This window comes from Pleurodeles waltl, chromosome 10 (genome assembly GCF_031143425.1).
Source record: "Pleurodeles waltl isolate 20211129_DDA chromosome 10, aPleWal1.hap1.20221129, whole genome shotgun sequence".
Taxonomy (NCBI): Eukaryota; Metazoa; Chordata; class Amphibia; order Caudata; family Salamandridae; genus Pleurodeles; species Pleurodeles waltl.
Window position 1 is genome coordinate 19,192,938 of NC_090449.1, and position 23,766 is coordinate 19,216,703.

Sequence of the window (23,766 nt, forward strand, 5' to 3'; positions counted from 1 at the left end):
TGGAGATCAAAGGTCTTTGGTCTCCAGAGGAACAGATTTTTCACATCAATCTGTTAGAGTTACGGGCTGTACGTCTGGCTCTCAAGGCCTTCCTCCCTTCCCTTCGTGGTCAGTCGGTACAGGTCCTAACGGACAATACTACCACGATGTGGTACATAAACAAGCAGGGAGGAGTGGGGTCGTACCTTCTCTGCAGAGAAGCTCTTCGACTATGGTCCTGGGCAAAGGACCATCGGATTTGCTTGATAGCAAACCATCTGGCCGGAGTCTTGAACGTGCGTGCGGACAGTCTCAGTCGCCACTTCTCGGCAGACCACGAGTGGCGTCTCCATCCAGATCAAGTCCGTTTAATCTTCCAGAAGTGGGGGTTTCCTCGGGTAGATCTGTTCGCCACTCGAGAGAACGCGCATTGTCCGTTGTTCTGCAGCCTTCAGTATCCGATGCAGGAAGCATTGGGGGACGCGTTTCAAATGACCTGGTGCGGCCAGTTGCTTTACGCGTTTCCTCCCATACCCTTGATTCCTCGAGTATTGAGGAAGATTCGCCAAGACCGGGCTCTAGTAATCGTAATAGCTCCGGATTGGCCAAGGAGGGTGTGGTACTCCGACCTTCTCCAACTCTCAACGTGCCCGCCGCTCCGTCTCCCTTTCAGGGCAGACCTCCTCTCGCAGTCGCAGGGGCAGGTTCTACACCCCAACCTCCAGAGTCTGCACCTACATGCCTGGAGATTGAACGGGGCAACCTGAGTTCCTTCTCTCTCCCGCCTGAGGTAGTGGATGTTATATTAGCGGCCAGGCGACACTCCACTAAATCTATCTACGCTAATAGGTGGTCTAAATTTGTTGCGTGGTGTGGAGAGAGGCAGATTGATCCTTTACAAGCTCATCTATCGGACGTTTTGTCTTTTGCTCTATCTCTGGCGCAGAAAGGTTGTGCAGTGGCTACCATTAAAGGTTATTTATCGGCCTTGTCAGCCTTCATATGTCTTCCAGACCAACCATCTTTATTTAAATCCCCTATTGTTATCAGATTCTTGAAAGGTCTTCTAAATCAATATCCTCCAAAGCCATTCGTTATGCCGCAATGGGATTTGTCCTTAGTCCTGACTTTCCTTATGGGGTCCCCTTTTGAACCTATGCATTCTTGCCCCTTAAGGTATTTGTTTTTAAAAACAGTCTTCCTGATAGCTATAACATCAGCAAGGAGAGTGAGTGAGTTGCAGGCCTTATCAGTAAAACCCCCTTATACAACTTTTTATGGGGATAAGGTGGTGTTGAGGACCAAGGCTGCTTTCCTCCCGAAGGTTGTTTCACCCTTCCATTTGGCTCAGGCAATTACTTTGTCCACGTTCTATCCTCCGCCTCATCCTTCCAAAGAGGAAGAAAGACTGCACCGTCTGGATCCAAAGAGAGCGTTGAGCTTCTTTATCAATAGAACAAAGGATTTCAGGCTGGAGGATCAGCTGTTTATTGGATACGTGGGCAAGAGGAGAGGAAAGGCAGTCCACAAGAGAACACTATCCAGGTGGGTTGTTCTTTGCATTAAAATATGTTACTCTTTGGCAAAGAAGGATCCTCCTGAGGGCATTAGAGCTCATTCCACCAGAGCTAAGTCGGCCACTTCGGCCTTAGCCAGAGGTGTTCCTGTGGTCGACATCTGCAAGGCCGCAACTTGGTCGTCCCTTCACACTTTTGCAAAACATTACTGTTTGGATTCTGAGGTTAGAAGGGACGGCCATTTTGCACGGTCAGTGCTGCAGGATTTCTTGGTTTGACCATTTAGGCACCCACCGCCGGGCGTGGTACTGCTTTGGGACTCTATTCATGAGGTGAGGAATCCACAGGTAGTTGTATCCATCAGAAGAACGAGTTACTTACCTTCGGTAACGACTTTTCTGGTGGATACATTAGCTACCTGTGGATTCCTCACGGTCCCACCCGCCTCCCCGTTGCCTTTATGGTCTTGCCAAGTAATCCTTGAGTGCGCTCCTCTTGATCTTTGAGGGTGCAATAGATGTATATATATAATATATTTATATATATATATGGGTATATGTGTATATATCTTTATGTATATACTTGGTGTGTGTATATATTTTTAAAAGAAAGAGTTTTATATATATATATATATATTTATGTACATAAAAAAGATTTACAGTTATTCATACAATGTGGTGTATTTTTACAATATAATGGATGTTGCTTTGTTCTTTCATTGCATTGCCTGGTTGTTCTCATGCACGTAAAAAATGATTGGTACTGACGTCCGCACGTCGTCGAGGACCTCTTATTGCCTGTATGACGTCAGACGGCGTCGCGTGCGAGACAGTGACGTCCTCGTCGACGTGCAGAGACTAGTAAGAAGATTTCCGTAGAATGCTGGCGCCATGGGAGTATTCATGAGGTGAGGAATCCACAGGTAGCTAATGTATCCACCAGAAAAGTCGTTACCGAAGGTAAGTAACTCGTTCTTCTCATCTGTTACCATCAACAGATTCACATCTGCCCTGTCATGAAAGAGTTTGAGGCAGTTCACATGGATCACCCTTTTGGGGGTCCTGCTAGTGCCTAGGTCTACCAGGTAGGTGACCTGACTCTTTCTTTCTAGCACTGGGTAAGGGCCACTCCATCTGTCCTGAAGTGCCCTGGAAGCCACAGGCTCCAGAACCCAGACTTTCTGCCCTGGCTGTAACTCAACCATAGCAGCCTTTTGGTCATACGACATCTTCTGGAGTTGTTGGCTGGCCTCAAGGTTTTTGCTTGCCTTTTCCATGTACTCTGCCATCCTGGAACGTAGGCCTAGTACATAGTCCACTATATCTTGTTTAGGCTCATGAAGAGGTCTTTCCCAGCCTTCTTTTACAAGAGCTAGTGGTCCCCTTACAGGATGGCCAAACAGAAGTTCAAAGGGGGAAAACCCTACTCCCTTCTAAGGCACCTCTCTGTAGGCAAAAAGCAGACATAGCAGGAGGACATTCCCATCTCCTTTTGAGTTTTTCAGGGAGCCCCATGATCATGCCTTTCAATGTCTTGTTAAACCTTTCTACAAGACCATTGGTTTGTGGATGGTATGGTGTGGTGAATTTGTAAGTCACCCCACACTCGTTTCACATGTACTTCAGGTATGCTGACATGAAGTTGGTACCCCTGTCAGACACCACCTCCTTAGGAAATCACACTCTGGTAAAGATACCAATGAGTGCTTTGGCTACTGCAGGGGCAGTAGTGGACCTAAGGGGAATTGCTTCAGGGTGTCTAGTAGCACGATCCACTACTACTAGTATGTATTGGTTCCCTGGGGCAGTGGGAGGTTCCAGTGGACCCACTATGTCCACACCCACTCTTTCAAAGGGGACCCCCACCACTGGAAGTGGAATGAGGTGGGCCTTTGGGTGTCCACCTGTCTTACCACTGGCTTGACAGGTGGTACAGGAGACACAAAACTCCTTGACTTTCTGGGACATGTTGGGCCAATAGAAATGGTTGACTAACCTCCCCCAAGTCTTGGTCTGTCCTAAATGCCCAGCAAGTGGAATATCATGAGCTAAGGTTAGAATGAACTCCCTAAACTCCTGAGGCACTACCACTCTCCTAGTGGCACCAGGTTTGGGATCCCTTCCCTCAGTGTAGAGGAGTCCATCTTCCCAATAGACTCTATGTGTTCCAGTGATTTTTCCTTTGGACTCTTCAGCAGCTTGCTACCTAAGGCCTTCAAGAGAGGGACAGGTTTCTTGCCCCTTACACACCTGTGCCCTTGTGGGTCCCCCTGGGCTTAAGAGTTCAACCTGATGAGGTTCTAACTCCATGGGCTCAGTTCCCTCAGAGGGCAGAACTTCTTCCTGGGAGGAGAGGTTCTCTTTCTCTTGTTGTGTGGAAGCTGCATCCCCAGTCTTCTTTCCTTTTCTCTTGGAGGGTTGGGCCCTTTTTCCAAGCTCCAACACCACTTTTTCACCCTGAGCCTTGCACTGTGCCCTTGTCTTGACACACACCAGTTCAGGGGTACCCAGCATGGCTGCATGGGTTTTGAGTTCTACCTCAGCCCATGCTGAGGACTCCAGGTCATTTCCAAGCAAACAGCCTACAGGGATAGATGAGGAGACCACCACCTGTTTCAGGCCATTGACCCCTCCCCACTCTAAAGTTACCATAGCCATGTGATGTACTTTAGTCTGATTGTCAGCGTTGGTGACTGGATAAGTTTGTCCAGCCAGGTATTGACCAGGGGAAAACAGTTTTTCTGTCACCATGGTGACACTGGCACCTGTATCCCTCAGGCCTTCTACACTTGTCCCATTAATTAAGAGTTGCTGCCTGTATTTTTGCATATTAGGGGGCCAGGCAGCCAGTGTGGCTAAGTCCACCCCACCCTCAGAGACTAATGTAGCTTCAGTGTGAACCCTGATTTGCTCTGGGCACACTGTTGATCCCACTTGGAGATTGGCCATTTCAGTGTTAGCTGGAGTAGAGTTTCTTGGGACAGGCCTTGTCTCCAGTTTGGTGTCCCTGCTGATTACAGCTACAACACCAGGCCTTCTTGGGATCAAAGTTTTTATCCTTGTACCCAAAATTGGATTGTGAAGAGGCTTTGGACCCACCCTCCTCAGCAGGTTTTTGGGCCCCTATAGAAGACTTTTTACAATTTCCCTTGGATGTCTCAACACTCTTCCCCTGGGGAGTCTTTGTGACCCCTTTCTGTTGGTCACCCCCTGTGGAAGTCTTGGTCACCCTAGTCTTGACCCAATGGTCCGCCTTCTTTCCCAATTCTTGGGGAGAAATTGGTCCTAGGTCTACCAGATGCTGATGCAGTTTATCATTGAAACAATTACTTAACAGGTGTTCTTTCACAAATAAATTGTACAGCCCATCATAATCATTTACACCACTGCCATGGATCCAAAGATCCAGTGTTTTAACTGAGTAGTCAACAAAATCAACCCAGGTCTGGCTCAAGGATTTTTTAGCCCCCCTGAACCTAATCCTGTACTCCTTAGTTGAGAATCCAAAGCCCTCAATCAGGGTAGCCTTCATGAGGTCATAGGATTCTGCATCTTTCCCAGAGAGTGAGGAGTCTATCCCTACACTTTCCAGTGAACATTTCCCAAAGGAGAGCACCCCACTGAGATCTGTTTACTTTTCTGGTTGCACAAGCCCTCTCAAAAGCTGTGAACCATTTGGTGATATCATCACCATCTTCATATTTAGTTACAATCCCTTTAGGGATTTTCAACATGTCAGGAGAATCTCTGACCCTATTTATGTTGCTGCCACCATTGATGGGACCTAGGCCCATCTCTTGTCTTTCCCTTTCTATGGCTAGGGTCTGTCTTTCCAAAGCCAATCTTTTGGCCAACCTGGCTAGCAGGAGGTCATCTTCATTGAGGGTGCCCTCAATGCTTGCAGAGCTGTTGGACTCTCCTGTGAGAGAAGCAACATCTCTGACTATCACTTGTGGAGACAGGGTTTGAGGAACCCTGGGCTCCCTATCTAGGATTGGAGGTGGGAAATCCTCCACATCACTAGCTTCCCCCTCTGGGAAGGTATCATCAGAGGGGTTATTTTTAGCAAACTCTGCCAAGAGCTCCTGGAGCTGTACTTTGGTAGGGTTTGAACCAGTCTTTATCTTTTTTATTTTGCAGAGAGACCTTAACTCTGACATCCTAAGATGCAGGTAAGGGGTGAGGTTGAGTTCCATCACTATCTCTTCTGCTGCAGACATTATGGCGGTCATTCTGACCCTGGCGGTCAAAGACCGCCAGGGCGGAGGACCGCGGGAGCACCGCCGACAGGCCGGCGGTGCTCCAATGGGGATTCCGACCGCGGCGGTAAAGCCGCGGTCGGACCGGCAACACTGGCGGGCTCCCGCCAGTGTACCGCCGCCCCATTGAATCCTCCAAGGCGGCGCAGCTTGCTGCGCCGCTGAGGGGATTCCGACCCCCCCTACCGCCATCCAGATCCCGGCGGTCCGACCGCCGGGATCCGGATGGCGGTAGGGGGGGTCGCGGGGCCCCTGGGGGCCCCTGCAGTGCCCATGCCACTGGCATGGGCATTGCAGGGGCCCCCGTAAGAGGGCCCCTAAATGTATTTCACTGTCTGCTGCGCAGACAGTGAAATACGCGACGGGTGCAACTGCACTCGTCGCACAGCTTCCACTCCGCCGGCTCGATTCCGAGCCGGCTTCATCGTGGAAGCCTCTTTCCCGCTGGGCTGGCGGGCGGCCTGAAGGCGACCGCCCGCCAGCCCAGCGGGAAAGTCAGAATTACCGCCGCGGTCTTTCGACCTCGGAACGGTAACCTGACGGCGGGACTTTGGCGGGCGGCCTCCGCCGCCCGCCAAGGTCAGAATGAGGGCCTATGTTTCTAAAAGTTGGAATACTTTTTAAGAATCTAAAACTATCTCTAGAACTTAATTCAAACTTTTACAAAACTTTTAAACTCTAAAAGAAATGCTAACAGGGACTAACACAAGGCCCTAGCAGGACTTTTAAAAATTTAGAAAATAGCTACAATTTCAAAAATCAGTTTCTAGTGACAATTTTTGGAATTTAGTTGTGTGATCAGCTATTGGCTGAGTAGTCCAGCAAATGCAAAGTCTTGTACCCCACCACTGATCCACTAATGTAGGAAGTTGGCTCTGTATGTACTATTTCAAAGTAAGAAATAGCATGCGCAGAGTCCAAGGGTTCCCCTTAGAGGTAAGATAGTGGCAAAAAGAGATAATTCTAATGCTCTATTTTGTGGTAGTGTGGTCGAGCAGTAGGCTTATCAGAGGGTAGTGTTAAGCATTTGTTGTACACACACAGGCAATACATGAGGAACACACACTCAAAGACAATTCCAGGCCAATAGGTTTTTGTATAGAAAAATATATTTTCTTAGGTTATTTTAAGAACCACAGGTTCAAGATTTACAAGTAATACTTTAAATGAAAGGTATTTCACTTAGGTAACTTAGGAACTATGAATCAGCAAAATAGCATGTACAGTTTTCACGAAAATGGCAATAAGCTATTTTAAAACTAGACACTGCAATTTTCAACAGTTCCTGGGGGAGGTAAGTGTTTGTTAGTTTAGCAGGTAAGTATACCACCTACAGGGTTCAAAGTTGGGTCCAAGGTAGCCCACCTTTGGGGGTTCAGGGCAACCCCAAAGTTACCACACCAGCAGCTCAGGGTCAGTCAGGTGCAGAGGTCAAAGTGGTGTCCAAAACACATAGGCTTCAATGGAGAAGGGGGTGCCCCGGTTCTAGTCTGCCAGCAGGTAGGTACCGCGTTTTCGGAGCGCAGACCAGGGGGGTTTTGTAGGGCACCGGGGGGGGGGATACAAGTCAGCACAAAAAGTACACCCTCAGCGGCACGGGGGCGTCCGGGTGCAGAGTGCAAACAGGCGTCGGGTTTGCAATGGAGTTCAATGGGAGACCCAGGGGTCTCTTCAGCGAAGCAGGCAGGAAAGGGAGGGGCTCCTCGGGGTAGCCACCAGCTGGGCAATGGAGAGGGCCACCTGGGGGTCTCTTCTGCACTGGAGGTCGGATCCTTCAGGTCCTGGGGGCTGCGGGTGCAGTGTCCTTACCAGGCGTTGGGTTCTTAGAAGCAGGCAGTCGCGGTCAGGGGGAGCCTCTGGATTCCCTCTGCAGGTGTCGCTGGGGGAGCTCAGGGGGGTCAACTCTGGCTACTCACAGGGTCGCAGTCGCTGGGGAGTCCTCCCTGTAGTGTTGTTTCTCCGCAGGTCGAGCCAGGGGCGTCGGGTGCGGAGTGCAAAGTCTCACGCTTCCGGCGGAAAACATGTTGTTTTTAAAAGTTGCTTCTTTGTTGCAAAGCTGTTTCTTCTTTGGAGCAGAGCCGCTGTCCTCAGGAGTTCTTGGTCATTTTAGATGCAGGGTAGTCCTCTGAGGCTTCAGAGGTCGCTGGACCCTGTGGTACGCATCGCTGTTGCAGTTTTTCTTGAAATGGGGAGACAGGCCGATAGGCCTGGGGCCAAAGCAGTTGGTGTCTCCGTCTTCTCTGCAGGGCTTCAGGTCAGCAGTCCTTCTTCATCTTCAGGTTGCAGGAATCTATCTTGCTAGGTTCTGGGTGCCCCTAAATAATCGATTTAGGGGTGTGTTTAGGTCTGGGGGGTTAGTAGCCAATGGCTACTAGCCCTGAGGGTGGCAACACCCTCTTTGTGCCTCCTCCCTGAGGGGAGGGGGGCACATCCCTAATCCTATTGGGGGAATCCTCCATCTGCAAGATGGAGGATTTCTAAAAGTCAGAGTCAGAGTCACCTCAGCTCAGGACACTGACTGGCCAGTGCCTCCTCCTTGTTTTTCTCATTATCTCCTCGGGCCTTGCCGCCAAAAGTGGGGCCGTGGACGGAGGGGGCGGGCATCTCCACTAGCTGGAGTGCTCTGTGGCACTGTAACAAAGGGGGTGAGCCTTTGAGGCTCACCACCAGGTGTTACAGTTCCTGCAGGGCTAGATGAGAAGCACCTCCTCCCAGTACAGGCTTTGTTAATAGCCACAGAGTGACAAAGGCACTCTCCCCAGGTGGCCAGCAACATGTCTGGTGTGTGGCAGGCTGGTAAAACTAGTCAGCCAACACTGGAAGTCGGGTATGTTTTCAGGGGGCATCTCTAAGATGCCCTCTGGGGCGTATTTCACAATAAAATGTCCACTGGCATCAGTGTGCATTTATTGTGCTGAGAAGTTTGATACCAAACTTCCCAGTTTTCAGTGTAGCCATTATGGTGCTGTGGAGTTCCTGTATGACAGACTCCCAGACCATATACTCTTATGGCTACCCTGCACTTACAATGTCTAAGGGTTTGCTTAGACAGTGTAGGTCATAGTGCTCATGCACCTATGCCCTCACCTATGGAATAGTGCACCCTGCCTTATGGCTGTAAGGCCTGCTAGAGGGGTGACTTATCTATGCCATAGGCAGTGTGAGGTTGGCCTGGCACCCTGAGGGGAGTGCCATGTCGACTTAGTCATTTTCTCCCCACCAGCACACAGAAGCTGGCAAGCAGTGTGTCTGTGCTGAGTGAGGGGTCTCCAGGATGCCATAAGACATGCTGCAGCCCTTAGAGACCTTCCCTGGCATCAGGGCCCTTGGCACCAGGGGTACCAGTTACAAGGGACTTACCTGGATGCCAGGGTGTGCCAATTGTGGAAACAAAGGTACAGGTTAGGGAAAGAACAGTGGTACTGGGGCCTGGTTAGCAGGCCTCAGCACACTTTCAAATCATAACTTGGCATCAGAAAAAGCAAAAAGTCAGGGGGTAACCATGCCAAGGAGGCATTGCCTTACACCGAGGATCAAGCAGACCTCAGCAGTCTACCCCCAAAGCCCCCGCAAAACAATGAGGGTTCGCTTCCCTTAATACCTGACACCACTCCGGTCACAGCGTTCGCTCACGAGTGGCATGGCATAACAAAAGACAAATGGGTGCTGAACATTGTAGAGAGTGGATACTCTCTTCTTTTCTGACAACCTCCACCTCATTTGCCACCAACCAAGTCAAGACCTTCTCACATGAACTTACTACGCAAAGTGGTTCGCGCTCCGTTACAGAAAAGAGTGATAGAAAAGGTGCCAGACACACAAAGAGGAAAGGGGGTATACTCCTGCTATTTTCTAGTAACAAAAAAGGGTTGGGAAGGAGTCTTCAGACCGATTCTAGACTTGAGGCTGCTGAACAAATACATACGGAAGCAAAAATTCAGAATGCTGGCTCTTCATCAGATTTTCCCTCAACTGCATCGAGGAGACTGGATGTGCTCCATAGATCTGCAGGATGCGTATTTTCATATCCCGATCATTCCCAAACATCGGAAATTCCTATGATTTGTCATAGCCTCCCAACAATATCAGTTCAAGGTGCTCCCTTTCAGCCTAAAATCTGCCCCTTGCGCATTCTCCAAGTGTGTAGCAACAGTAGCGGCGCATTTAAGGAAGCAGAAGATCTTCATTTATCCATACCTAGACGACTGGCTACTGAAAGCCTCCTCTCCGGAACAGGCGAAAAAGCATCTACACATTGTGCTTAGTGTTTTCCGATCTCTAGGTCTGCTTCCAAAAGTCCAACCTCATCCCAACACAAACCCTCCACTACCTGGGCGCGATACTGAATACAGAGCTCAAAAGAGTGTATCCTTCGGAGGAACGACTGTAATCAATAAGGAGGAAGTGTCGCGATCTTCTGGGTTCCCCAGCGCCTATGGCCCGTCAGGTGACATCTCTGTTGGGCTCAATGGCGTCTTGCAATTTTATTGTCCCGAACTCCAGATTGCATATGAGACCTCTTCAAGAGGCTCTAGAGGAAATCTGGAATCAACACACAGGCCACTGGGAGGACAGAATGCTTCTTCCGGTAGGAGCGCGACAATCATTACAATGGTGGATGCGTAAACATCACCTGTCAGTAGGAGTTCCTTTTCACAATCCAATCCCAGCCGACACTCTGGTAACGGATTCATCGCTTCAGGGCTGGGGAGCTCATCTGTCGTGGAAGACAGCTTTTCTCGTAGTCATTACTTCTGTGAGGAGGGTCAGTGAGATTCAGGCTCTGTCCTCCAAGGAACCGTACACGGTTTTCCATGAAAATTGAGTTGTTCTAAGAACTCATCCATCATTCTTACCGAAGGTAGTGTCGGATTTTCACATCAATCAGACTATATCACTACCAACTTTTTTCCTTAATCCGGATACTCCAGCGGAGAAAGCATTGCACTCCCTGGATTTGAAAAGAGTGCTAAAATTTTACCTGGATAAGACCAAATTGATTAGACGATCTCACCACCTGTTACGGACATATGAGAACAGGCGATGCAGCCTCAAAACAAACCATATCTAGATGGATAGTTTCATGTATTGTTACTGCATATCAATTGGCTAACAAACAGTTATTGGCTAGGCCTAAGGCTCATTCGCCAAGAGGGAAAGCGGCTACTGCTGCCCTTCTTAATAATGTTCCAATCTCTGAAATCTGTAAGGCTGCTACATGGAAATCTGTGCATACATTTACTATGCATTACTGTTTAGACTGAGATGCCAAAGCGGATGCTCAAGTTGGTCAAGCGTCTCTGAAAAATGTGTTTGCATAGTGTATGCCTTTTTCCTGCACTTCTATTAGACAGTCCGCAGAGGTAAGGGATGGGCTTGCTAATCTATTCAATGTTTATGACTATTGATGAGGATCCCCTGGAAGAGAAGGATAAGTTACTTACCTGTAAATCCTAGTTCTCTTCCAGGGGTATCCTCATCAAAGTCATAAACAACCCACCCTCCTCCCCGGACGCAAGTCTCCTAGAAGTGCAATACAGACCATCTATCTAATCTGTTGGATGCGTTGTCACCGTAACAAAGTACTGACCTAACTGTGAACCAACTGTCACCTCTCATTCACCCCTGAGGCATGGTGGGATACTGGAGGTGCTCAGGGTCTTAAAGGCACTGTGCCAAATTTTGTGGTTCTGCTGTATTAACCTGCATGCCGCCTATTGGCCAATAATGCTCTATTGTTTTCAATGTTGTTTTTTCTCTTTTTTCTCATGTGATGCTGGTACTTCTTTTTCTGTATCCGGCTATGGGGCTTTGGAAAGTTTTTTCTTGTAGTTATAAAGGAGAGTGTTAAAAAAAAAAAAAACTCCATAGAAATAAAGCATTTTAGCCTTTTTATCAATATCGTCTGCATTGCTATTATACACATGTATACATGAATCTGGTATGAAAAATGTCTACTAAATTTTTTTTATATTTTTCATATATATTTCATACTTATACATGTGTGATTTGTATATGCTCCGGGATCCCAGCACGAGGGCGGGAATATTCAATGTTTATGACTTTGATGAGGATACCTCTGGAAGAGAACTAGGATTTACAGGTAAGTAACTTATCCTTCTGTTTCCATTGCTGGGATTTCAGTTTCAGATTATGGTGCTGACATTTTAATGAGGTTTTGATGCACCACCCGACTCTGCCCAAGACAACTTAATACTCACCCTAGTTGTCACATACTAACAACTCTTGAAGGGATTATAGGGAGTGTATTCATTTAAAAGAGGAGGAGGCAGGGTCCAGTGAAGTTCTGTCAGCCATGAGCTGATATGTTGGAGATACTTAATTGGCTGTTGGGCCACTACAACAGAATCACCTCATAGATGGCACTAATAAGCTCAGGTGCCTGTGTCGTGGTGCCCACCAGTGGAAATGACAAAATTCCGGCAGCTTGTGTGCTCACAGTTCCATGGATAGTGGCAATGACCATCTGATTTGCAAAAAGACAAAACGAGGCATTATACTTCACAGTGGTGACTGGGGATTCAACCTTATGTATCTCACAAACCACATGTTCTAAACAGATGTTATTAGTAGTTCTGATATCAGGGTGGCCTCCTCCAGCTACTACTTCAAATGCCTAGGCCAGCGTGTTGAAGCTAAGGTAATCCCCAGCTCCACCCTGGATGTAGATAAATTCTGGAACAGCATACTAATCAAGAGGCCCCATATTTATGGCCAGACTCAACATTTGAATATGTGTGGGAGGGAGACACCATCAATCCCAGGTAACATGAGATGGTGAACCGCAAGAGTGCTAATGGAAGACAACATATGGTTCAGCTGCAGTGATTCAGTAGAATATGCACCCGCTTAATTCTGTGGATAGCATATCTATCATAGTCACAGTGGGGACCTAATAGGACAAAAAAAGGTTTAAATTCTAATACCCCTTAATGAGTACACATTGAAACAGTGTCCTTCGCTTAGGAGCAAAAGCTCACTTAAATGAAAATATGTAGAATACCATTCCTTACTGACACATGTTCCTTTGGAGCCTAGAACATGCAGGCCTATAACTATGCGCATTATCTCTAGCAGCCTTGTATTCCTTTGCTTCTCTTTTATTTTTACCCAAGAAGGATAGCACAGATATGCATCCTTACATTGACTTCAGAGGCCTCAATCAAGTAACAGTTAAGAATAGATATCCAGTTTCACACAATTGTGATGTCTTAGAGGCAGAGCAAAGATATTTACAAAACTTGATTTAAAAGTAGCTTATCATCGCTTACAAATCAAAGTAGGAGATGAGTAAAAGACCGCTTTCAAAATCATTTTCAGACATTTTCAATATAAAGTTTTGCCATTTGGACTTTGTAATGCCCAAGCACTCTTCTAACACTTCATGGACTTTATATTTTATGATTTACAACTTCATACCATGGTTTTCTATCTCAATGATATTTTAATTTTTTCCAAAAATCTTGCTAAACCTCGAAGAACATGTAAAGGGAGTTTTGTACCAGTTACACAAACACCACTTGTTGGTTAACCCTGAAAAGTGTTGTTTGGCCACTCTTCTGTCACTTATTGGGCTTTGTTGAATCTCCCATTGTCTTTTACCCCCAGAATGTAACCAAGCCAGATATAAATTATTCAGTTTTATAAAAGTAACAATCAGCTATAAAAGATGCCTTTAAATAATGGAGAGATCTTTTATTAGGGGCACAGCAACGAATCACTGTCCGAACAAGTCTTTGTAATCTCCAAGTATTTCAACAAGCAGATTGCAGAAATAGTCAAGCTAGGCTTCCTTTTTCTAGCACTTCAATTTCCAAATAACATTCATTCTCGGAACACAGAATACTGTAGCAGATTGTCTAGCCAAACAATATTCGGAACAGTCGTCCCCTTTAACTAAAGAAAAAAGTCTTTCATCTTCTGTTTTTATAAGCCAAATATGTGCCTTTTCCTTGGTATAAGGATAAAAAAGGAAAATGCAAGTTCAAGATGTTCTGATTTTCCTTAACAAGTGAATATTTGCACTTAGACTAATTGTTCTACAGTTGTGCCACTGTTCTATTATAGTTACCCATCAGTGTTTGAAAGTCACAGAAGATGTGATTAGTCATCAATTGTGGTGGCCCAGCCTGCTACAATACGTAAATGATTGCAAAAGACCTTATGAAGTCTATCAACAAAGTTAAGGTGGATTTCCAAATTCAATTTCTATCTGCTTGACCTTTGCAATATATTCCCACCAGTTTTATTGTAGATCTTCCACTGTTTAAAAGTTCTACAGCAATCATGGTTACAGTGGATTATTTCTCAAAGTTTACACATTTCTCCTCTTTGACCAATCTTTCTAATGCATCAGAAACGCATGAATATTTCTTTTTGACATCTATAGACCTCCTGGACTTCAAATCAAGATAATTTCAGATTATGGTCTTCAGTCCATCTCTCATTTTTGGACTCAACTCTTTTAGTCTCCTTTATCTGAGTTTCATCCCCAGACAAATGGTCAAACGGAAAGATTGAATCAATCCCTTTAGACCTACTCTTCCATCTTTGTAAATGCTACTGAAAGAAAGTAGGAATCTCTTCTACCTGTGGTGGAGTTTATTCTACTTTGGAATTCAATAATTTCTTTTCTACCTATGGTTTCTATCCTAACGTCTTTCCAGCACCTTATTCAATTGAAGATAAACCTTGTGCAGTGCAGGAAATTCTGAAAACCATTAGAAAGACCAGAAAACACAGATCGGCTTCAAAGGATGATATTGGAGGTAAGATCTGGCTATATTCAAATACTATGCCATTGATCATAGATCAAAACTGGGTGTGAGATATTATGTCTGTTATCCAACTCCGGTATTATCAATTCATTTACTGTCAGACTAAATTCAGCCTTCACTTCATGCATCCCTGATAACTGCACTGAAAGAATTTGAAAGAAAATAGTTCTTCCTTCTGCATCTCAGTTAGTCACAGCGCAAGAGGCATATGAAGTAAATAAAAAATATGGCTTGCGACTTTATAGAGAAACGCTTCAGTTTCTGATGTATTGGAAGAGGTATCCACCCTCTCAGAAATATTGCGACCAAGCATCTTATGTTCATGTTGTTGTTTGGTACATCAGTTTTGTCGTAAAAATGCAGGAAAACCTGATCATCATCGGGGGTGGTGGTGAGGAGAGAGTAAAGAAAATTGTTTCTGATAGGAGAATTGGGTGTACTCACAGGCTGAAGGATGTAGCTAACTTAGGTCTTGTTTCTAAGGGTCATGTTCTTCATTGCGCACTCCTACTACTAAGAAAGTACCTCAGACTCAGATCGGGTGGGCCTCTCAGCTTAGCAGCACTTGGGTAGCAAGTGTGACGTGCTCTTTGCTTTTCAGGTCCAGCAATGGTCAGCTGGGCTGACTATCTGCAAGTCTTCTTCACATTGCTCCTGTTTTCCACCCTGGGGTTTCTGTATTGAATGCTAAGCCGGATTCTAGTGGACATTTTTTCTGTATTGGTGAGATAATGCTGTAGCTTAGTTCAGACACTGTGCATTGAGAATCCATATCATTTCCTTGTAGTTTAGTAATGTTCCAGATCAGATATTTCCTTGGGAAGTTTACTTACTTCATCGTCTGTTTCTATTGTGACCTTCGCAATCCATTATGGTGAGATAATACTCCCTGTATTTTTTCTGTTATAGGTCAAATCAATCTTAGAATACAAAAGGGAACTGGTCAGTCTTCTTGGTGCGTCACAACTGCACTCGCTACTTATTGTTCGCTCCAGAAGGCTTCCAGTTATTTTCCTGCTTCTGCTACAAGGATTCCAGTTGCTGTTTTTGATCTACCTGTACTCCTAGAGGTTTGCACTGTTTTTTTTTACTTTTTAGAGCTGAAGATTTCTTCAGTACTCCACCAGTTCCACTCTTCATTCACTTATTAGTCTGGACTCAGAAATGGAAATAGGAGGGAGAAGACCTTGTCTTCCAACTAAAAGGTGTCAAGACAAATGTCTCAGAAGGCCTGCACTTGACAAGATTTTTCAGGTAAGTTTTATGCAAGAAGTGTTCACACCCTTATGCGACTGTACCCTCACTACAATAAAATATTCAATACATTGTTGGCCTTGTTCAACACTACTGACTGTGATATTCCCATTAAGGACCTCTCTGAATTATTTGGTATCATGGGTACAGCCTTACATTGCATTGAATTGTCCTTGAAAAGTGGAAACTACTATAGACAATTACCTATCATCAGTTATCCTTTAATGGCTTGTTCCCCAAGGCACTCCCTTCTCCTCTATCCACTTTATTTCTCTAACCAAAACCCTTGTCCTGCATCATTTGTAAATTCTTAATTTACTTTCACTACTATCCTGCCCCGATATTTAATTGAGATAAAACTCCCCTACCCCACTGCCGACTGTTCGCTCTAGTTTGGATTTGGCATAATTGAGTCGCATCAAGAAAATCCTCCTTTCAGTCACTGCAGATGCAGCTAATGTATTTATTTATACAGTGAGCATTCGCAACATGCTAACATTCAGGTTAATTAACTGTTGCACCATCAGTTGTTGTTGCCATTTGAAATCTCTCAGTCAAGTTTGCTATAAGATACATGAGAGCCTGGATTCCCATATTTAGTTCTAGTCATGCCTATGTGGTGACCATCGCAAAAATCCTGTGCCCGGTTCTTCGTAGCTTTATCATCACGCCTTGTCTCCTTAGGTGTTTGAGATACCCAACCCACATGCTATTAGTTTAGCCTCTTGTCTGATAACATTACAGGTGAAGTCATTCATTTACTGCTAAGGACTTCTATTGTGTTACCAGATAGGGAAATGGCTGAAAACTTTCACAGAGATCTCAACAGAAGATTGTGCGTGAAACAACCTAGCATTGTTATTCTAGGAAGAAATCTAAAGGATTAATCTGATACACGTGCAAGATAAAATTAGCCCCCCTTTGCAACTCTGTAGGATCTAGTAGGAAATGCACAAACTTCTCAAGTGCTCTCAAACTCATCAACTAATCGACCACAATACCGGCATCCATTGCACAGATAGAGGTTACTCACACTGAGGGGTACCATTCCCTTTAAATCCTCCTTAGAATTTTCCTCCCTGATTCCTTACAATCTCCATGCACACAACCATGCTTTGAGAATATAATAATTCTGTTGTGAGTTCCTTGATGGCTATGACTAAGCTAGGTAAGACGAGTTAGCGTTCTCAAAGAGACAGGTTTGCATAGGAAGATAGATATATCTACTGACGGTTGGAAGCAACCAGCCACCCTGTACATTGCCATTCCTGTTGGAAAACAGCAGATCCTATCTATAGTCTACAAAACTGACAGTGGTAATTCCTGCTGTATTACAGCAGACTCTATCTATAGTCTTCAAACTTGATGGTGGTCAGGAATTTACAACAGAGCCTAAACACAATATTTTACAGGCTGGGCTAAAACATAAGGACATAACCGTAATACCCTAAACAAGGTTCCATGCAGGACCACATTTGCTTTATTATTGTGTTTTTCAAATTGAGTACTCTGTTCTTTGGACAGATGGCCATTTATTGAGTGCGCATGGTAAGCAAGCACAATATGGTGAGTAAGTATAGCAAGCAAGCTGCATATTATGATTAAATGTATTATCTTATCTGGCAGAAGCTATTACTAGGACACACTGAATTCTTATGCACTGCTTGCAAAAATACTCTCCCTTAATTGTGTTTTCTGACCAATCCTCTGTGTAAAAATGCGTTTTTAGGGACTTCTTTGTATGACCATTACAAGATCTCTGATTCTCCCTCACTCTTTAGTTCAACCTGTCTTAAGGATCGATAAAGTCACAAAGTAGATATCCTCTTGCTACAGCCAGCATAGAAAATCAAGAAACTATTAACACGATAAAGAGACCTGTAGAGGCAATCAGAGCAGCCAGCATATGACATATTACACAGTTGCTCATCAGCTCTCACACATACTCATCTTTCACACTACCCAGTGTTGCACCAGATAAAAATCGAACTCCAGCTCTTTGATCATAATGGGTGACATGGAAGCACTTCCCACATAGGTTCAAAGCAAAGACACTTCTCCTCCTACCACAGGCCACCCTGGATGTAGCATGCTACCTGCAAGGACACAAGCTCCAGCAGCCCACACTTGCTATACAATACATAAGCACTATAGAGTACAATACAAGGAGAAAACCTTATACTAAATGGGATCTTAGCATTGCCTATCCTGGCATAACTACAGTTGAAACACTATGGATCAGTGGATTTAAGTTTTTGTTTTGGAATATAGCCTCCACCAGCTAGTGAGAGGCACATACCTAGCAAATCAGCTCTCACAGCTGAAGTAACAATCCTTCGATTGCATCGGACAAGGATCTAAGAACTGACAGATGGGTTCTCCACTCAAGCGTCTATGGCAGCTCATTTCTTTCCTCTGATGCTGCTAGTAACCCGGCACCTAGGGTTCAATAGGTTCAACGCTTAGAATGTATATTTTAGAAGGTGATTACTGCCTACACTTCTTGTCTTTGTACAAGGATGGCAGTGCTAGGATCTTTCCTGGCATCAGCTAATGGTTACCTTTTAATCTTTGCAAAGGATTAGTGAGCTGGAGGGGCAGTTGGATGACCTGCAGGAAGTGCACCAGAATGAGATAAGTGACTTGAAGCAAGAACTGGCTTTTACAGAGGAGAAGATGGCCTACCAGTCCTATGAGAAGACCCGGGACCTCTGGGTGAGTGCATTGAAAGCATAATAGTGATAGGATAATGTCAAGGCCATTAGTGAGTAGTGAGTTATGACTGAGTTATGATTGAAGAGTGTTTGAGAAATATCTGCCTGGTATCGTTGACTCTTCGGGGGGGGGTCAAGGTTTGACAACAGTGGTTAGAGGATGTGTGACTTTGACAGCACTTTTTAAAGGTTTGCAAATTTGTAATGCACTCTCAGAAGTGAACACATAGAGACTTTATTATGAAGTTTGCAGAAAGAGATGTTCTAACTATGCAGATGTTTTATTATAGTTAGGGATGTTACACCGAAATCTTAAAAGTTATGAATGAGTACAAACATATAAGGGTCTGCTTAAAAGTAGAACAGGACTCACTCACCAGTGTTGTAACACTTTGTAGTATGAGAGGGAAATACAGGGCTGTTACACATTTTGCACTTGTAAATGAACAGCAATCTGAGACATCAAAGCTTCAACAATAATTCTCACAGGTCTCTCCCTATTACTAGGCCTATATTTTAAACCACACATTTTGCCCGGGCTTTCCTAGTAGAATTTCCAGGTGAAATAATGTACAGGAGCCATAGTTTTCCTGTGATGTTCTAACTTTTGATTCTGATGTTAAATCCTCCTACTGAAGACTTACTCGGTACTTAGATTGAGGGGTTCTTTCTTTAAGATCCGGCACATAGACCAGAGTTTATCTGATATTACAGAGGACTTCACTGACCCACAAAATGCCTAGGTATCTAAGGTTTATTTCCATGGAATCCTCCTCGATAGTCATAACCACTGTATAGGCCTACCCACGCGCAGTTTCCTTGAGCACTTTACAAAATATATAAATAGGTTTGTCCATATCTACACTATCGCAATACTTTTATGTAGTAGAGAGCACACAATATAGAAAATGAGATGTTTGTAGTCTACAAAAGACTGAAAATGACCCATGTTTTCATTTAGATTTTTTTTTTTAAAGCATTCAACTTAAGATAGTCAGCTATAACATCAAAGTGACTGGAAAAAACCTTTCACAAAACTTTTTTGTAAATGAAAAGAAACGGAATGAAGGGCAACATTAGCAGATAGTCTGCAATGTAAAAGCAAACAAAAACGGACACTTTGCCTTTAAGAGCCTCACTGTACCCCACAAGTGACAATTAGGTCAGTTCATTTTTCCGACTCCTGGTAACAGGCTCCTGTGGTACTGACCTCTGTCTTTTTTTCACTTTGTTTCTCACTTGACATGTTTCCAAACCTGATCTTTGGTGATTAACTCAACATCTTTAAAGGAGTACGTTTAAATATTTTCCTAACAGAAAATACTTATTTGTTCTGTCAGGATGCCTTTATTATTTGTGAAGTGCCCTGCTTGTGGGAAGAGGATGGCCATGTCAGATCCTGAGAGAGTCTGTATGGTTTGCATGCTAGAAGAATATGTTCTAGGGGGAGGTCACCCTCACACTATCAGTGATCAAAACATTCCTGCAGAAAATCTTTTTCTCCAAAGTAGAGATGATCTCCATCCTCGTCCTCTTCCTCAAGTCACTTTTCTATCAGAGATTACTCCTTAACTCCCTGGGTTTTCATACTACAAGAGTGTCAACAGTAGATACCTAGACTACTTCTAATGAGGTACAGGTTAGAGGGGAATCAAAGTTAAATATCTCCATGCTAACTCCAGCAACAACTTCTTCTGTGATATTCAAGACTGCATCAGAGAACAGCATCCAAGCCTCGGCTCCAGTTGGTTCCTGGATTACTTGACCCTGCTATGCAGTTATTTTTAGCCTCTGCTTGAAAATAGCCTGCACCATCTCGACTTTTAAAGAACTAAATACCTCCTGATTAAGATCCTCTCTTTGTCAGAATGGTTTCTCATCCACGTTTCGTAATGGTATCTGCTGCAAAGAACTCTTTTCCAGTCACTCCTTCCTCTTCTATTTCACCAGACAAACAAAGTAAGAAGATGGATTTGGCGAGAAGAAAAATTTATAGAACCTCATCAGCAACAATTAAATTTGCCAGCACCACTACACCTTTGGGAACTCTCTCCAAGGGCCACTGAGATCTTGCCAAAGGACCATATTAGCATTTGAGAGACACTTCTTTCAGCTGAGCTTCAAGTCCCTCAATAGCCACACCAACAACACCATCAGAGGCAGTTGGACCAACCTTGTAAGCCCTTAAGGTGAAGGGAAGACCAGCATCCATCAGCAGCGACAGAGAAGCCTCCGCCAAACCATAACATCCCCCTCCCCCCTATCTGTTAGTCACTCCAGTGGTGGAAACATAGCCACTCATCTTCAGAAGTGGCTGTAGGTAACTGCAAACAGATGGGTCTTCATTATTGTTCATAATCAATGTTGTCTTTGATTCAGATTCCCTCCTCCAACTATACCACCAATGAAAAATGTGCTTTCTCCAACATTGGATCTTTCATACATACACATCATGGAATCATTCTGCGTCATCACTGTTGGAATTACCAGTATATTAAAATAGCAGTATACTGTGTAAAATGGCCATATCCCTGAAACAACATTGTATATTTAGTAGCACATCTATCTCATTTGAAAGCACCCAAGCTTCAGCCAATGTGGTGGAAGCTTAAGCTCTCCCACGACTCCTAAAGACACCATAGCCCAGATTTCTACTGCAAGTTGTGTGAGGAAGTCCCCTGGCAGAACGCTGCTATGACCTTTCAGTGAACCTAAAATCTTTTACTTGTTTGATCTACCCTGGATTTGAACAATCCCTATCTTCAGCACTGAAATACTGTGAGTTATTTTTAGGGAAATGTGATGAAATTCTAGGCCAGGGAGATCAATATACCCAACAGACAACTGTATCCAATTGTCATCATGGCTAACATGGAGAAGAAATCTCTCTTCAACCTTTGTTCATCTTGTGGTTTTAAGAAGATTCACGCTGATGACACTCATTTTCAGTGTATTAATTTCTTCTATCCAAATCATAAGGCAGCTAAATGTAACATTTGTAAGACATTTACAGCTAAACCTCCTAAGGACAGAGAAAGGAGGTTGGCATTGTATATGATGGATAAAGAAAATTTTACTCCTTCTAAAGGAGATGGCCCCTTTTCAGGGGAAGAGACAGTAAAAAAGTGCTCCTCCAAGCACTTCCACAAAGGTAGTGCAAAAAGGAGGCTTAGTCAGTTTCCAGAATTGGACTTATTTGGTACAGCACTTGCAGCCACCTATTCTGTTACTAAACTTGAAAAAAATTCCTCGAAAGGATAATTGTCTACACAGCACACATCAAAATCCATGAAGGGTCAACCTATTAATGAAAAGAAAAAGAAATCTTCAAAATCATTGATATCGATATCAACCACGACTTTGTTGACAAGACAGCTGATGTCTTAGTCAACAGCAGCGTCGGTGAAACCGTCATCGATAAAACCATCAGCGGATGGCAGTGTTGCCATCGACGGCAAATCTGTCGAGGCCATCAACACCAATCCGTCAGGGTCATCAACTCCAATCCCAATGACGATGGGAACAGCCCCATCAACTGTGATCTTGCCAGCGATGATGACACAGTTGACGGCGATCTCTACTCCATTGTTGACAACACTGCTTACAGTGAAGACTATGCAGTCGACAACACCATTAACGCCGACACCATCAACTTCAGTTTTAATAGGATCTTTGTTTTCACCACTGAATGTGTTAACCTTATTACTCACCCAGAATTTACAATCTTAATAAGAAGATGAGCTAGTGACTACGTCTCACAAACTGGTAAATGTGAAATATATCCTGAAATTTGGGAAGGGCTAGAGAAAAATGTATGTTACTCAGAGTATGATTATCAGCAAGACTACATTCCTCCTATTTCAAGGGCTTACATACCATGTAGACAATGGAGGCAAACTGACATAGTTCAAGTGCATATGGCCTTTTTATCTGCATTGAAAAAGATGAGGGAAACTTTCCAAAAGATAGTGCCACAACAGCCAGCTAATAATCCACCTCTGCCGCCTCATCCTTTACCAGCTACTCCTCCTCAATAGCTGTCACCACTTTCTTCTCCACCACCTCCAAGAGAATCATCCCCCCGCTGTTCCCATGAATGTCTAAAGACACAGATGATGATGAATCTAATAAATCTCTATATTCCAATATGGATGAGGAGGAGAAGGGTACATTTCCACAAGATGGTGGAGCAAGGAAGTTGATAAAGTGCCTATTCCACAAGACTCTACAGATGGCATTTTATTCATTAATGGAAGAGGTGTGAAAAGGTTCAACCTACCAATGAAGTCTATGGATCAACAATGTTTTCTTTATAACTTCAAATAGCAACCAGGATGTCTATAAGATCAGTACCAATTTTTGATTTTCTCTGATTGGAAGGCCTTAAGCTAATGAAAACTCCAGCTACAGTTCCAGCTGTGATACCTCGTCTGAAGAAGTATAGGGCTCCAGAATCTGCTCCAGCTTGCCTCCAAGGACATACTAAACAGGAGTCAGTCATCTCTTCAGTGGCTCAAAGGAGAACCAAAAATCCAACCACGCCATCATCTGACCCACGAGACAGAGATAGCGGGCATAGAGATAACTTGGGCAAAATAATTTCATCTATGGCAACAACTTCTATCAAGATAGCCAATGCTCTGACAATTCTAGGGCATTAAGATTGCCAGATATGGCCTAGTTTTGCTCCATTCAGTGAGCTCATCTCAGCCAATAAAAGGGAGACAGTAAGAGCTATCCTTAAGGAAAGAGAACTTACCCCTTCTTTATTTATTGACACAGCAATTATTATCTTATACTGTTTTAGTAAGCTTGGTCGGTAAGCTTAGACTTAATAGATTTGCTTTTTATGAATGCTATAAGTACTGTATTTTATGATGACTTTTATGTATGAATGTATACTTTTATGGCAAAACGCTGAATAAAGTTATTTTGACTGACTGACTGACACATCAATAGATGCCTCTAATACAGGTTTTCACCAACTTGCAGGAGGAATGATATTAAGAAGACAAGGGTGGCTAAAGTTCACAATCTTCCTTCCTGAGGTGCAATCTAAAATTTTAGACATGCTGTTCGATGGTCTTAAAACAGATAAACAGATAAGACTACTGCCAAGGCTTTGGGTCTTCTACAGTATTGCAGATTTTGGGTCTTCTCGTTTTCATAATTTATGAAGATCACAATCGTTTGGAGGAGGATTGCAATTCTTAAAGGTTAACTGAATAAAGAATTGAGAATTTATT